We start from the raw sequence: 16284 nt of genomic DNA on the forward strand, positions 1-16284 counted from the left end.
GACGGCCACCACTTTGAACACACACTTTGACAGGTTTTCGCTTCTTACGCAGTGGTTCTTCGACATACTGTCATGGTCATTTTCATTATACTGTAACACTGTCAAATACATGGTGCTGACGATGTCTACTGTATTTTTTCTTCCTTTAACACGTTCTGTCTTCATCTTGTCCAATGGCTTCCGACATCTCATACTTGTACATGCCGTGGTACTGACGGTCAAGTGGGCCACTTGTTAGTTTGTTTACATATTTTCACATGGCCATATCTTCGTTCCTATGTGCAGTAGATGCATGAGACCAACGGCGTTATGTTTCTCTGCGTGTGCTCTTTTATATTATGCATGTTATTGTATATCGTTCCATTAAAAAAAAATATGACTTTGCTCCAGATGCCCCATTTGTCGATATTTTTCGACCCACCCATACCTCCGATTTACGAGCCCCATTTGATATTATTGTTTCCCGCAAACCTCACATCGCTACAGTTTCTGGTTTCTTCGGTATTTCAGGTGGTACTTTTAGGTGCCTATATATATATATATATATATATATATATATATATATTCTCTGTATTTTGTATAGTTCTCAGAATATAGATCCGCATTTAACTATATCCTCTTGGCTATAAAACGCTTTCTTATTTGGAATTCTCAAATAAAGAACCTATCCCCCTGAGATTAAGATATCTGTAGCCGTGGGATGTGCCAACAATGTGTGTGTGTGTTTGTTTGTTTGTTTATATTGTGTAGTAGTTGTGGTGTGTTTGTGTTTATATTATGATGTGTTTGTGTGTGTCTTGTGTAGTAATTGTGCTGTATAATGTGTTTGTGTTCGTCTTGTGTAGTAATTGTGCTGTCTAATGTGTTTGTGTTCGTCTTGTGTAGTAGTTCCTCCATTCATATTGGGGGTTAGGCGTAGAACTGACAACTCTGCACTGTAAAAAGACACGTCAAGAAACAGAAATATAAGGCCATGGATGTTCCCAAGGTAAAATATTCCGGAGGTAAAATAGTCCCCCGTTCGGATCTCCGGGTGGGGACTACTTTGGGAGGTCCCTGGACTAAGGATAAGATCTACGTTAGGAATAAGGATATTAAATTAGGCACCTGGAATGTTCTGAGCCTTTACCGGCCTGGGGCATTTCAGTGTACAGTTAATGAGATAGTGAAGTATAAATTAGATGTAGTAGCTGTCCAGGAAGTTAGGTGGCCAGGAGAAGGGAATTGTAAAACTAAAAATTATATTTTTTTCTATGGTGGTACTGAAAATCATAATTTTGGAACAGGCTTTTTCATAAATAATAGAATTATCTCGGCTCTTAAAACAGTAGAATTTATTAATGATAGGATATCATATGCAGTTTTACAGGGTAGGTGGTGTAAAATTATTTTAATAAACATACATGCACCAACGGAAGATAAAGATGATAATACTAAAGATGATTTTTATACAGAGTTAGAACAGGTCTTTGATAAATTTTCTCAGTATGATATGAAAATTCTGTTAGGTGACTGTAATGCACAGATCGGCAAAGAAGAGACATTTAAACCCACGATTGGTAAAGAAAGTCTTCATGAATTAAGTAATGATAATGGTATAAGATTGATTACTTTTGCAACCTCAAAGAATTTAATTGTGAAAAGTACCACTTTTAAACATAAAGATATCCATAAATATACCTGGTCTTCTCCAGATGGTAAAACTCATAATCAGATAGATCATATTCTCATTGATAAGAGAAGGCATACTAGTATGATTGACGTTCGTACACATAGAGGTGCTGACTGTGCCAGTGACCATTATTTAGTAATTGCTAAATTAAGAGAAATACTCTCAGTGATAAATCATAAGCAACAAAATCTTAAAGTTCTAAAATTTGATACAGGAAAGTTTGCTGATGAAAGAATTAAGAAAGATTACCAAATTAACTGTCAAATAGATTTGATGTTTTGCAGGATTTAAATGATGATGAAAATATAAATGAAACAGACGTAAATAAGAATTGGGAGCACATACGTAATGCAATAGAATCAGCAGCTAAAGAAAGTATAGGATACCATAAACCAAGAAAAAGTAAGCCATGGTTTGATAATGAATGACATAATCTAATAGAAATAAGAAATCAGGCTAGACTTAGGTGGTTAAATAACTCTGATGATACAAATCTAAACAATTATAATAGAATAAAGCGAGAAGTTAACCGCACGTTTAGAAGTTAAAAAAGTGATTACTTGAAAAGCAAAATTAACGAAATTGAAACAAACAGCAAAAATAAATATATCAGAGATTTATATAAAGGTGTAAATGAATTTAGAAAGGGGTGGCAACCTAAAGTAAACTTGATAAAAGATAAAGACGGTGATTTTCTAGCTCACCCAAGCGATATTCTAAATAGATGGAAGAACTACTTTAATGACCTTTTAAATGTCCATGTAGGAGATAAATCAGAAGTAAATGAAGTCCACACAGCAGAACCTTTAGTTCCAGAACCTAACTTGACTGAAGTTAAAGATGCTATTAAAAGGCTAAAGAATAACAAAGCACCTGGCATTGATTTAATACCAGCTGAATTAATTAAATATGGTGGAAATTCATTAATATGTCAAATTCATAAATTAATTTGTTTAATATGGAATAAAGAAGAAATCCCTCAACAGTGGAAAGAATCCATAATTGTTCCTGTGTTTAAAAAAGGTGATAAAATGAACTGCAATAATTACCGTGGAATTTCTCTACTCTCAACAACATACAAAATATTGTCTAACATTCTTTTAACAAGACTAACCTCATATGCTAATGAAATTATAGGTGATTATCAATATGGATTTAAACGTAACAGATCAACTACAGATCAGATTTTTCACATCAGACAGACACTTGAAAAAAAGTGAGAATATAATCAAAATGTCCATCAGCTATTCATTGATTTCAAAAAAGCATATGATTCGGTCAAAAGAGATAAATTATATAATATATTAGTAGAGTTTGGAATACCTAAGAAGCTTGTTAGTATGATAAAAATATGGACCAGTGAAACAGAAAGTAAAATTCGTGTGGGTAATAATATGTCTGACAAATTTATAATTCATGATGGGTTAAAACAAGGAGATGCATTATCTCCATTGCTCTTTAATTTTGCCTTAGAATATGCTGTAAGGAAGGTAAAAGAAACTAATGAAGGACTAAAATTAAATGGTGTGACTCAGTTGTTAGCATATGCAGATGATGTAGACTTACTGGGGGATGATGTGAATACAATTAAGAATAATGCTAAAATATTTTTCAAAACTGCTAAAGAGATAGGTTTGGAAGTTAACAAAGAGAAAACTAAATATATGCTTACAGGCCGAAACCAAGTCTTAGGTAATAATCAAAATCTAATTATTGATAACAACTCGTTTGAACCAGTTTCCAAATTCAAATACTTAGGAGTAATATTAACAAATGAAAATGATATTAAAGAGGAAATAAAAAGTAGGCTTAATTCAGGAAATGCATGTTACTTCTCTCTTCATAAACTTTTGTCTTCTCGTTTAATATCTAAGAAACTAAATGTTAAAATATACAAAACCGTAATTTTGCCTGTAGTATTATATGGGTGTGAAACTTGGTCCCTTACATTGAAAGAGGAACATAAATTGAGAGTATTTGAAAATAAGATCCTTAGGAAAATCTTTGGACCTAAAAGGGATGAGGAGACAGGTGAGTGGAGAAGGTTACATAATTTAGAACTACATAATTTGTATTCATGTCCAGATATTATTAGAATAATTAAATCAAGAAGACTTAGGTGGGCAGGCCATGTGGCACGAATGGGAGAGGAAAGAGGAGTTTACAGGATTCTTGTTGGGAAACCAGATGGTAAGAGACCTGTAGGAAGGCCAAGACGAAGATGGAGGGACAACGTTTAGATGGATCTAAAGGAAATCGGTAGGGATGGAAAAGAGTATATAGATCTTGCTCAAGATAGGGACAGATGGAAGGCCTGTGTTGCTGCAGCCATGAACCTTCGGGTTTAAGAAGGCTAGAGAGTTAGTTAGTTAGTTAGTAGCCGTGGTATAAATAATATTTAAGTACGTACCCCCAGGGGCGTAGCATAATGAATGAACACTCGCGAACCTCCATGCCCAGGCCAGGATTCGAACCCGGGACCCCTGGCGTCGTAGCGCAATGTGCTAACCATTCCGCCACGAGGGCTGGCTCTTAATAGGATAAATGCGGTTTTGACTCGAGTGTTCCTTCCAGCAGTGCGTGTTTTAAGAATCCAAAAGTTGGCAACAGCGACTGCCCTTGAGACGGTGCATAGCCAGGTGTAATCTCTTTGGAAGCTTGCAAGGTCTGCAAATACACGTGGGCTTTCGATTATGGGTCTCACTTATCGCATGTAAGTCAAACGCCTTCCCGGTCAACCGCGATATTTCGTCTTCTGGCGTCAGGTTAAATGCCTGCGTTGTTAGGCTAGTCGGTTGGGCATCTTACTGCCGAGTGGGAGACCCGAGTTCGATTCCCGGGGTGGGTGATCTAAGGTCGGAATTTTTTCGGCCTTGTCCATGCATTAAGCGGCTCCGGGGCTCACCCAGCTTCAAATCAATGGGTACCGGGGGGCAACCCTGGGGGGGGGGGGGTAAAGGCGACCGGAGAATGGTGCTGATCACATCACCTCCAAAATGGCCTAGATCGAGAATGTGTTGGGCCCTACCCCCACATCCCCTAAATGTGCCTTCGTGGCTCGGTGCTATATGCACTTACCTTACGTTGTTTGGCTAAATGTAGCGTATTTATGATAAGAGATTGAAACCTAACCAAACCACGAAAGCATTCCACACTTGCGCTCCTTTTATTTGCTTCATTTTTTCGCATATATATTCAACATATTCTTTATATATATATATATATATATATATATATTTATATATATATATATATATATATATATATATATATATCCTTGTCTTATTAAGAGTGACGTAATGAAGAAAATGTGTGTAATCGTGTTACCTTAGTGTCCAAATATCAACCTGCCCGACCTGTCATTTGTTCCACGAGACAAGGTAAGCCTTTACTCTTTAATAGCAAGTATTCAATAGTTGGTAAGCCTAAAAACATCCAAAGTTTTTCACTGCATTCCTTGCAAGGGCTCAAATGTGAGGAAGGTTCCGGTTAACCCCCGAGGTAATGACCCGCTGCTGGGAAGGGGAGGGCCAAGCAATGACTCATTTTTCCGTGTCGCTCTCGCGAATGTCAGATCGCTAGTCCCGAAAATGGACGAACTGCGACTTGTAAAAGAGGGAGACTACAATTTGATTGTCATTACAGAAAGCTGGATAAAGGACGGAACACCACTATCTCTAATTACTATTCAGGGTTATGAAACGCTAACAAAAAATTGAACCAAGAAAAACTGTGGCGGAATTGTAGTTTTTCATAAATCTAACTTAACTGCTCGAACAATAGAGACGAAAGTAAACACTGAAGGCATTGAAACATTAACTTTGATTCTGAAGTACATGAATAAACAGTTTGGTGTATGTTCCATATACAGACCGCCCAATGTCCCATACGCAAAACTTACATTGTTCGAAGAATTAATATCCGAAATATATCCACTAGTTGATAATCTCTTCCTGTTAGGAGATGTAAACTGCGATTATCTCACCCCGAATAAACCAGAAACACGGTTTTTAAGATCGATTTTTGATTCATTTGGTCTAACGCAAATAGTTAACAGGTTGACTGCCACAGTGAAATCAGGTGTTGACTCACCCTTGCCACGATGTTTTTTTTGTTTCATTTTGTTTAAAATAATCTTAGAAACAAATAAAATATAATGTTACTTTATTACTAATTATAATTACGTCATAATTGGCGAGTATCAATATTGATATTCATGGAAACCGAGATAAAATTTTTACTGTATTGCCATGAGTATCAAAATTGATACTCACAAAAATTGGGTCTGATGAAAACTGTTTTCACATTTAGTACAATTTAGATATTTCAGGAGAATTATTTTTACATAAAAAATGGGATTTCACAAATAAACAATCACTTTTTTCAAGAATCTGTAACAAAAATTAGATTTTTTTGCTGATATAATTATAATGATACTCAGTTCCAAGTGCTGGTTGAAATTACAAAGAATTCCCAACAGATAATTGTTATGTAAACAAACAAAAAATTGTTGTCTTCAGTTAGCATAATAATATTACTTTTGTTTCACTTTATGTAACTCAAAGAATCACTCTGCACAAAGAAAAAAGTTGCAAATGTTACATTTATTGCTCACTTGCTTGCACTTTTTCTGAGCTTCTTTCCTTCCAGAAGCAGCAACCAACTTCTTGTAGCAATTATTGCATTTACTGCGTTTTGGTGCTAAGGAAATAAGATTCTGCTGCTTTTGTTGCGTCTGGGATGGAGATGGCACAATTGTGTGTTTCTTGATAAGTACCATCACAATACATTGTTTGAAGAAAGTTATTTCCATCTTCCTTCCAGTCACCCTCTTGAACAAAGAAAGTGAGTTGGTTACACTTGTTCCCATTATTATATCAAAGGCTACTTTTCTATACCATTTAAGGCTTCTTCGTAATGCACTTGAATATGAATTCATTTCATCGGCCAGGTTAATCAAAGCTTTGCCTTTATTGTAATCGGCTACAGCAGCTGGCTTCAAAACTGGTCCTCTTCTTTGCTGCACGTAGTGTACTTCATCCCCGTGCTTTGTAGTAATCATCAGGACGTCTCTTGTGTCTTTCCATTTGAGAACTTCTCAGAGCAATAACCTCACCTTTTTGTAATTTTTTAGTTGTCACTGCTCTTGGCACATACTTCCGATTGGAACGCATAGTTCCCACCAAATGAGTATTTTTTTGTACAAGTTCATGTGCCAGTGCAATTGAAGTGTACCAATTGTCTGCATACAGAGTTCTACCTAAATGTAGATATGGCTCGGCTAGCTCAAGTACATGATACATGATAGAGCCATTCCAGGTTTGGCTTCTTTTCCCGCATAAATTTTGTATGCAATAGTATAAGAATCTGCAAAACCTATGCCTCTTGTTTTTGATATACTGGCGGAACACAATACGACCTAAGAAAGGCACAATAGACTCATCAATGCACATAAATTCTTCAGGTATAACACATTGAGTAAACTTTTGTACCAGTGTTTGTATGAGCCCTTCAATTTTGTGCAATCTGCTCCCAGGCTGTGCTGTTGCATTATCTGCACAATGAAACATTTGTAAAAAAGCCTCAAATCTATTTCTTGACATTATTTTTGGTACATTGTTATCAAACAGAAATGAATTGTTTCCAATATGAAGCGATACTAGGCATCTGCACAAGTCCCATCCACATAACTTAACCTAAAAAGTTTCTCATTTCTTCTCGATCTGTGTCGATCCATTTAGTCAAGCAAGAATGTCTTGGCAAATTGTTAGATCTTGAAATTTTTTGCCTTGCATATTTGTTAGTTTCAACAACTAGCAAATCAATCAGATCATTGTCCAAAAATAAACCACAGAAATCTGCTGGAGTTCCGTCAATGAGAATTTCAAAGAGATCTGGATTAACCCCAACAGATTCATTGTAGGGATTCTAAAGAAACCGTGCAGTTTCTAACCTGGTCTTTTGAATGCCAAGTCAAAATATTGCAGTGACTAGGGTTAACATTAACATCTGATTCAGTATCAGAGTTATAAATGTTTACTGGAAGTTGAAACACTGCTCCTGTAGTGCAAGGACTATTGGAGCTATATATATATATCACTACTGTCTTAGCTTCAACTTGTAGGTACATATGTTGGGTCCAAATCGGAATCATCACCACACTCTATTACGTCGTCACTTTGTGTGTCACTGGAAAATCCTTGAATGTCACTTTCTTCATCTAACATTTGCTTAAGTATTTCTGCTTCTTTGTGTTCCATTTTTCAGCACTCCATTTACAGCAATCCTACACAGAAAGGAACCCCCAAGAAACAACCAACGAAGTCAATCTGAGCTTTCCACAGTAAAGAGAACACAAAAGTGGTGCCAAGCCATTACGCTTCTGAGAGCAATGATAGAAGTGTATTTTTGTGCTGAAAATTCTGCTCCTTAATGTTAAACTAATGAGAAAGTAATGTAATATCAATTTATATATATCTTAGTGTAGAATTGTAATACTGCAACGCTACAACAATCGTTAAAAAGCTTGAAATTTGTAGAACTGTTTAACGTGAATAAACACCGAAAACTGAGTATCAGAAATGATTGTCAGTGGCAAATAAACATCAACGTGTGAGTATCACCTTTGATACTCATGGCAAAATTGGCAAAGCAAGTGAGTATCTGTTTTGATACTCATGGCAGTCAAACCAACCCGTATCACCGAAAAAAGTAAAACGCTGCTTGACATCATAGCCGTCGACAATACAGAATTACTGTTTAAAACTGACGTCACTGTCCCAATCGGTAAATCAGATCACTGCGTTGCGTACGCTGATTTCTTGTTGCAGAAACCGGAACCTCAAGCGAGTTACGTTTATTGTAGACATTTTAATACCTTCAACGAAGAAATTTTTGCAAAAGATATAACTGATGTAGATTGGTCAAAGCTTTACTCACTTGATGTTCATAATAAAGTGGAGTTTTTGACCTCAAATATACAACATGTTTTTGACACGCACGCACCTCTAAAAATCGTAAAACACAATAAGAAAAATGCACCGTGGATCACCAGTAATGTTAAATTGTTGAGGCGAATCAGAGATAACGCGCTACGAAAGTTCAAACTTTCGAACAATCGAAGCGACTGGCAACAATATAAAGAACTCCGGAAATTTACAACAACTGTCATAAGACAAGAAAAGAAATGTTACCTTACCTTCAAATTTGGCGGGAAAAATTTAAACCGGAGAGAAACATGGAATGAGTTGAAACAATTGGGTATTGTTAACAACAAAAAGTCTCACGATAATACATTCTCGCTCATAAGTACCACTGAAGATTTAGATGCCGTTAATGACCATTTTGGTAAAATTTGCAATGAATCTGAAATTCCTCCTCCACTTAAGGCTCAGCAAATAAAGCATTTCGAGAACAAAACCTGTTCCACCGCTGAACAATATTTTAACTTTACTGAGGTAACTGAAAAAGATGTACATAAAACTATTTATAGCATGCGTTCAAATAGTTTTGGAGTAGATGGTATCAGCACTAAAATGCTCAAACTTTCTTTGCCTTATGTTTTATCTCCGCTAACGCATGTCATTAAGTCCTCTCTTTCCAGTGGCGTCTTTCCTGAAATGTGGAAAGAAGCACGAATCCTGCCACTTCAGAAAAAGCAGATCGCCACTTCTTACAATGACTTTAGGCCTATCAGTCTTTTGCCTGTGCTATCTAAAGTACTCGAGAAAATAGTGCATTCGCAGACGTTAAACTACGTTAACACGAATAATTTACTGCCCCCGCTGCAATCCGGATTTCGTGAGAAACACAGCACAGCCACTGCTCTTGCTAAAGTTGTGGATGATATTCTTTATGCCATTGATAAACAGCAAGTCACTATTTTAGTACTTCTGGATCTCAGTAAGGCTTTTGACACTGTGCAGCATGATTTATTATTAGCCAAACTTAAATATTACAAGTTTTCTCCTTCAACATTAAACTGGTTTCAAACATATCTATTTAACAGACTTCAAGGGTCGTATTACATAACTCACCATCTCACGTGTCTCAACCTATAACGCTGAAAGCAGGCGTGCCGCAAGGATCGATATTAGGCCCCCTCCTCTTCACCCTTTACACTTCAGATTTGCAGCAAGTCATAAGATTCTTCACTCCACATTTTTACGCAGACGATACCCAGTTATATTTCTCAGATCATTATGTATCGTTGGAACATAAGCTTCAGTCACTAAATTCTGACTTGAACATCGTCAGTAACTGGTATGTATCTAACGGTCTTAAAATAAATCCAGAAAAATCCACTTTCATGATCATTGGTTCTAATTATTCAAGGTCGTTAATTAAAAATATTAAGATCGAGCTCAAAATAAACAATTTGCCCATTGTCAGGAATAACACTGCTAAAAATCTTGGTCTGATTTTTGACGAAATTTTTGATTGGACAGAACATGTAAAGACGCAATGTAGGAAAGCTTACGGAACACTTAGGAATCTGAATCGTTTCCGTGACTTCCTCCCTGCGGAATGCAAGCTAAGACTCATCCAAGCATTAATCTACCCATTGTTCGACTATTGTGATAATGTTTACGGCCCTCAACTCTCGCAAAAGCTCAGTAAAAAAATACAAATGGTGCAAAATGCGTGCTTCCGATACATTTTTCAAGCAAAAAGATCCGATCATATTCTTCCATTCTTAAATAATAATCAGGTTCTTACCATGGCAAACAGAAGGAAGTTGCACTATCTCTGTTTTATACGCCGCATACTGACAGAAGGTAAACCGCAGTACCTGTTTGAGAAGATGCATTCCCGTAGTGAAAACCATCCGTATGTTACCCGTAAGCGGAACAACTTCGATTCGTAGCGTTCCTCTGAACGCGGGATCTTAAATAGGGATGTACTATTAGTACTAGTTGATGGTAGAGACAGCCCTGAACGGGCAGGTACAAATATCTAACTATTCATTCAAATAGACTCATGATTCGTTTCTAGACTGAAGTGAGCAATGCAAATGGCAGAATGGGTGTAGACTAGCTTACCCTGTTCGGTTTAGAAATAAGACCAGTAGCTCCTGCTTCTCCGATGATTCCAGATTAAAAGACCTCGTGTCGCTCTCATGCGCACGTATTTAAACACTCGCTTGGCCTCTCGTCACCTCTTACCAAAGGCCAGTGTTCTTACCATTTCCTGTAGAATGCTTATTCTACACATTCTGAGCAGGAGCTGACAAGGTCTGCCAGGGTCAATATTTCTTAATCGAACGGGGTATGGTACGACACCCCCTCTTGCAAGACAATTTCTAAAATTGAAATTGTAGTCATGAAAAGTTTAAATTGAACCTTCTGCCATTCACCAAAATTTAAAAGGTTTTTGTTTATTACATGAAAAAAAGTTACATAAAATAAAATAATAACAAAAAAATGTCGGAGACCCTTCACCGAAAATTAAATGGAACAGAATTAAGCTCAAGCTTGAAAGCTGAAAGAAAGTCCTATGTTTACATTAGCCACACGCTGGAAGAGTCTTTCGTAATCAACAATGCTGACGGTTGGTCAACATGCGATATAAAGTGTTGTTTGCAGGTCCGTGGAGTCAGCGGAAAGTTCAACACACTGCATCGTAACGCGATACATGCGACTTGCTTCTGAACAAGTGCTAAATAAGCACAGAACATAATCCGTGAGAAACTTTAATGCCGCATGCTCGCAATCTTCCGCCTCATCAGGATGACAGTTCGAGGCGAGAGCAAAGGACCGTGGTAAACACCAAACTCCACTGGACTGCGCACAACCACACGAAGATTAAAAAATGGATGAAGGTTATGTTTGCACTTGCCACTGACGTTCTTAGCACACTATGTGTGCACACTATGACCTGAGAAATGAGACGGCAGGGCAGTCCAAATACATTCCAACCCCGGAGTCCTGGGGTACGAAACACTGTTCTGTGACATACACGGTCCTTGACCGATCATTTTCACTGGGGGACCGGATTCGAATCCCGGTGTGGAAAGTTTCGGAATACTGGTCAGCAAAGGTCAGATGAAAAGACGTGGGCCGTGGGGCGGGCGAACACAGGGTAGTCCATGGGAAGCCACTCCAAGTAGCGGTTCCAAGCCCCAAAATATGCCTTGTCCAATGGCGAACACTGGGGGGGATGTTAGGATAGGCCCCCGAAAGTTCACAGCAGACGCCATTGCATACAGTAATTATGGCCACTGGTAGGATGAAACGTCACAGGTGGCCTGGCAGGTTGCTGATCCACAGGGCTGGGTCTCAACACATTTGGGTCGTTGACTGTACCCGGAAAGTTCCAATATGTGGTGAAGGACATTGCCTGGCCTTACAGAGCAAAAGGGGACGATGTACATGAAAGATGTTCATGCTTCTTCTTAAGGGGGTTAGAGTCGTGGGGGGGGGGTTGCTCTGTAAGATGACATTTCTTCTGATGTTTCTGACGCTGTTCCAGTCCTGGGATGTCACTTGGAATAGGATTTTCGGTGCTGCTACGTGACATACACCGCTGAAAACCAAAGGAGGCTGGTGAGCTCCAAAGCCTTCAGGAATGCGTTCTTCTTCCGGCCTCAAAAATCACTGGACTTTTCGAAATTCCTTGAACTCTTGGAATTCCCGAACAGGGAAAGAAACAGGTTGGACATGGGAAAACTACATTGCTCTCAGTCATTCAATATTGAAAATATATAAAAATGTGTAAAGTAATCGTCTTCTATAGGCAAGTGAAAATCATGAGTAAAGATAAGTAAACTAAAATAAAATAAACTGCCCAATAAGTGATATAAATTATAAAACAAAGTTTGAATGAAGGCTAAAGAAAATAAAAGGCGGAAAATGTTATTTGACGCCTTAACACTGGAACACCATTAAAATGAAAATCTAACTTCATCAAAAGTAATATATGTATATATTGACTAAATTATATATATATATATATATATATATATATATATATAGCCCCTGGCTTCTCCCAAAATATAAAATAATGTGCAATATAAACTAAAGTTATGACATGGCACTAAATGCCCTTTGTTGGGACATGACCAATATACAATAAAATAAACGAAAATATCTAGGATTAAATATTGATAAATATATAAAAGTAATATGTAGATGGTATAAAATATATCCCCTGGTATCAGAAAATTAACCCAACGAAATCCATTAATATCATGTCAGAAGTGTCAAAGCATTGTAAAAAATGAGGAACTGACGAAAAAAATAATTAACCCAAAATTTGGTAACGTCACAGCTGTTAATACGGACCTAGCCACAAGTAAATTCGGGATCACTAAGATATAATAAAAGGGTAAACGACATGGCTCCAATGACGTTAAGATCATGAATTACGAAAAATACATAAGAATGGAGGAATAAATCAAGGCGACATAGTGACGCATTGTTAACGCTCACTAGTCAAGGTTGGTTTGCGCTTGCATACGCCTGACGTATAGCATAAATAAACAGTTAAAATGAAGTTCCAAATTAGTAATAGGATAACAGTAAATTCAAAACTGAAACTAAACTGGGTTATTGATTTAGAAAACATTTCTTGGCTATCTGTGAAGTAAATTTACGGTTCTGAGAATAAAGGGGAAAAAAATATATATAAGGCATTGCGTTAAACAGAAAAGAGGAATAATAATAATGCTATAACCCGCCGTGGATTTTCTTCGTCACTTAGCATAAATGCTCGTCGCGTAAGAGATTACACTTGACCCATGACAACTGTAGGCGTCTAAATCCACTCTTTTGAGTTTTTAGCCTAATAAGGTAAACAAAACTACTGTTTATGGTCGCCTTAGGAAAAAAAAAATGAAACGGAACCGTAAATGAACATCATGACGCCGGGCCGGGAGAAAATTATAGGATTTCGTATGATATTACTTCAACTAAAGTCTATGACGTGTGGGAGATTAAAATATAAGCACAATTACTCGCTATTACCTACTTTACGAAGATTAACATGAAATTAATCTGTAAGAAGTAATTAAATTTCATTCGGGAAACTTTTGAAAATTCTGAAGGAACGAGAAAAACGCATAAATAAGCGCCCTTGAAAAGACTCTTATTCTCACCTCTTTGGGAGGCTAGGAATTTCAGTGTCGACGCCAGCTGAGTGTAAAGTTCATCTACAACAAAGAAAGGTGTCATCAAATTATCTCTCTCCGAGACTGAAATAAGATATGATTCTTCCGCTAACTCGAATGTGAAAATTTCCGCACGGAAATCTGGCGACTTACATGGGAGGAAAATCCTGGACTTGAGTCTTGCGACTGCACATATCCTGAGTTCGAAGGAACAAAAGGAAAACAACGAATGAATCGTGCTTTCGGTGCAGAGATTAAACTTGCGTGTTTAAACCTATCGTAAGCTGACGGAATGTAAACGTGATTATACCTAAGGGGAGGGCTTGATTGATTACACTATTCGCAATACTTCATCGTTATTTAATGAAAAAAATGACAACCAGATTTGCCTTAATTTAAACAACCTTTTTAACTTTTATTGCTATTTAGTGATTTAGTGATTTGCGATGCGATTAAATAACCACACGAAATCTGTTGAATAACGCTAAAGAATGTTTATTTAAACATTAAGGAATGCCGTAACTTGAAATATAAATATCATAATATAAATACACATGAAATTTAAGGTATTTAAAATTCAAAGCTAGAAAACGCAAAAGGAGGAATATTAAGCTATCCTTTAATAAATAGCTGAAGGAGACAATAAATATATGGATAATAACAAAAAAATCTCGTTAATATGTGAAATACTCCACGCCTTGAATACCGCTTACGTCTCGTTCTACTTTTCATTACAAGTTGGCTTACGCCTAACTATGGTGTTTTAACAAACTAAAAGTCATGCAGACTAAGTCATTCTTATGTCATTGCGCTACAATGACAGTGTCATTCCTCTTGCTACGGGTACCTCTGTGTACACAATTAATTCGTAGGGGAAGACATAATTAACCTTAAAACTAATGGAAGGGAGCGTCACACTTACTACCTTTAGTAGCGGACATCATTGCTCCTCTATTCCTTAAAACATATATATAAACACTTGCGCACTCTTTTATATTTCACTACCGGTATATTTGCGCGTACAACTAAAAACACCTATTATTATCCCTTAGCTAGAACATTGAATCAACGAGCGGGTTATACTCTAGCCGAATGGTAGCGTCACTCTTACTACTTACGCCAGCGTATAGTAGCGGACATATAATTGCTCCTCTATTCCTAGAAATATAATTAGCGTTTCGTTTTTTCACATATTAACTTTACTTTAGTAAAAAAAATATTCCTTAAACAAGGTAAAAATAAAAATGCTCTGCGACTGACTCGTGTATTCTCTCGACTATCTCCTTATCAATTTGCACTACAATTATTAGTACCAAGGCTCCCATCTTCGGGGCGAGGAGATTTCAGTCATTTTAAATTACGAGTGAGTCGACCACTGATCCTTGTGCATTTCAAAACTATACGTGATAAAATTAAATATCCTCCTTGCGATAATCTTTAACAGTTTAAACTTAAAACACATAAACACAACTGGCGTTACTTTTCGGATCATTAACAAGTTACGGTCTGTTTTAAAAATATATATGAAATTGAAACTTTAAAGGACTTTAGTTAATTAAAACACAATTAACTTCAGCAATACTCTCTGCTGTGACCCACTAAGTACACACATCATGGTGTGATTGAGTCGTATCGTTTATAGCCGAAATATCATAAGTCACGCACCAAATTTACGTTTAAAAAAATACCAAATTGTATTTCAAGAGACTACTGCAAGGACAAGGGTCATCAAAATCAAGTGCCACTTTCAAAATTTAGATAAAATCCTTGGAATTGATGATAATTTCCCAGGTGGTAGTTTTGTCATAGCCATCAGGCCCTGACCGAAGGTACCGGGTTCGAGCGAACCACGGCGTTACTAGGAGCGGAATGACAAGGGCTTGTCGGTAGACGTGCCCGGGCTGGCCAAATTCTGGGCGGAATATGACACTCGAATATCCGACATCGAACCTTCCGGCGCGCGGAATGACGGACGTACCTTATGCCACATCGCATCGACGCGGAAAACCGCGACGAAGCAAAAGCGCCCGTGGCTACCAAAGGAAACATTCTATTTTCGTTTCCTCCGCATTGTAATGTGCTTTAATGCAGCGGGTGATTAGCCTATTGGGTGGGTGTGGTGGGTAAGGACTGAATTAAAGCTGATTATCGACATTAACCATCATTAACATTAAAACTGCGTGCTACGCAGCTTTCCCCAAAAATAAAGATTCGCGGAGAAAAAAACAATTCTGACATGTCACTATTTAACAAATTTCAATTTTCATTTATTTCAGAGTGAAATAAATGAAAAAATTCCGCAACTCCACTACGTAACTCTAATTTACATCACAATTCCGTAAAATGGATGAAAAGCCCAAGCATCTCACCACGTAACGATGCCTATCCTTTCAATTTTCATGTCTGTTTAAGAAAACAAGTCTTTGACGCTTTTAATTTCCAAAAGAAAATGAAAAGGCCCGCATCAATCCACCACGTAACGTTCCTCGCGGGATCTTAAATAGGG

Source organism: Lepisma saccharinum, chromosome 10, assembly GCF_977018435.1.
Source record: "Lepisma saccharinum chromosome 10, izLepSacc3.1, whole genome shotgun sequence".
NCBI classification, from domain to species: Eukaryota; Metazoa; Arthropoda; class Insecta; order Zygentoma; family Lepismatidae; genus Lepisma; species Lepisma saccharinum.